This window comes from Phocoena phocoena, chromosome 4, assembly GCF_963924675.1.
Source record: "Phocoena phocoena chromosome 4, mPhoPho1.1, whole genome shotgun sequence".
In the NCBI taxonomy this organism is placed as follows: Eukaryota; Metazoa; Chordata; class Mammalia; order Artiodactyla; family Phocoenidae; genus Phocoena; species Phocoena phocoena.
This window is the reverse complement of record NC_089222.1, coordinates 4,037,420-4,039,077: the sequence shown is the minus strand read 5'-3', so window position 1 is coordinate 4,039,077 and position 1,658 is coordinate 4,037,420. Positions and strand designations below refer to the sequence as shown.

Below are 1,658 nucleotides of genomic sequence, written 5' to 3'. Positions count from 1 at the left end.
CCTCTGTGTATTCATCTCCCCTCACCCCCCAAACTCTTGGCAGCCACTGATCTTTTTGTTGTCTCCATAATTTTGCCTTTTCCAGATTGGCATATACAATCTATTTTTCTTTTTCTTTTTCTTTTCCTTGAAAAGAGAGGTTTGAAACCTCTATGTCTATAAGACCACCCATGGCCTACCCACGCATGGACCGGACAGGCTCTAGGTGGCAAACTCCCCCACTGAATACTGTAGTTTTCCTTCCGATATTGAGCCCTGTCCCACTGGTCCTGCCCAGCAGCCACGTGGAGGTTCAGGGGACACGTGTCGGGTATTTGTTCATAGGAAGGCCACAAATTTTGTGCCCCTTATCACAATGAACCCAGATTCCTGTCTGGTGTGTTGTAAACAGAACAGCCATATTTCTTCAGGCCCCCTGCTCTGAGCACACCCCAGAGAGTTGCATTTTTAATTGACTAAATTAAATCTTATTTCAAATTTTAGGAAAGAATCCTCTCATTTTTCTTCTAGGGTCTGATTTTTTGGGGTTTTTTTCCCCTGACAGCGGAAGGTGATTCTGGAGGAAAATACGGTTTAGGAGCAGAGTGTGAGGAATCTCTGATTTATTAGTGTACTATGTGTTAGTTAACATTTCCTACTTAGCATTTCTAATTCAGGAAACAGATGGCCCCTCAGAGGACTGAAAATTTTAGCAAAGATTCTTTTTACAGTTTTGTGGGCAGGGTTAAGGAAAACAAAAAAGAGATGGGGAGGATCGAGATCCTAGCAAGAGCTGGAAGACTGTACTTCCAAGTGATGCAGGAAGCTGTCAGTGAACACAGAGGCAAGAGCTGTGAAGTGGTTTCACCAGAAAGGAGCTGCAGTGCGGAGATGAGACCTGCTTTCCCCTCTCTGCGACTGCTGGCTCCTACTCGGATGGATGAGGGGCTGGAAGCAGAGCTGGGAGATTGGGGGACAAGAGGGAGAGAGAAGCCACAGTGATCCCCTCTGCCTCTTTCAGGCTGCAGTTCCCCTTGGCGCCCCTGGTCCCAGCTGCTGTCTGGTGATACGCCCCTTCCCCACTCAGCAGTGGGAGTGGGTTCTTTCTGACGCTGGTGTCTGAGTTGCTCACTGTACGATCTTGCTGTTCAGCTCTTCCGTCACTTTTGAAACTAATCCACCACTTTCATTTTCTCCATTTGAAAAGCTAAAAATCGTTTATCTTTCCGTTTGATCCTGATACATACTTTACATTTTTAATTGCTATTTTGAGCCATGTCATATTTTTCCTTATATTGTCTTATCTATAGTCTTATATCTTCTTATCTATAGTCTATATCTTATCATCTATTTGGTATTGCTGGTGTAGAGGAATGAGTTTTTAATCTAATTTTTAAATGTTTTATACAATTTTTAAACGTTACTTTCCCTTTACAGTTATTACAAAACGTTGGCTATATTCCCCGTGTTGTACAACATCATTATAGCCTATCTTACACCCAACAGTTTGTACCTCCCCCTCACCCCCCCTTTGTTGCCCCTTCCCCCGGTAACACTAGTTTGTTCTCTATATCTGTGAATCTGCTTCTTTTTTGTTATATTCACTAGTTTGTGGAATTTTTTTAGATTCCACATACAAGTGATATCATACAGTATTTATCTTTCTCTGTCTCTTATTT

The 1,658-nt window shown here is 42.8% G+C and overlaps 1 non-coding gene across 1 annotated transcript; it reads right to left on the bottom strand.

Annotated features, from left to right (window-relative positions):
- Nucleotides 1-301: 301 nt before the first annotated feature.
- Nucleotides 302-433, bottom strand: LOC136122982 (small nucleolar RNA SNORA11). Its single transcript, XR_010655870.1, has one exon. It is a non-coding gene; the product is annotated as a small nucleolar RNA SNORA11 (small nucleolar RNA).
- Between the last annotated feature and the right edge of the window lie 1,225 nt (nt 434-1,658).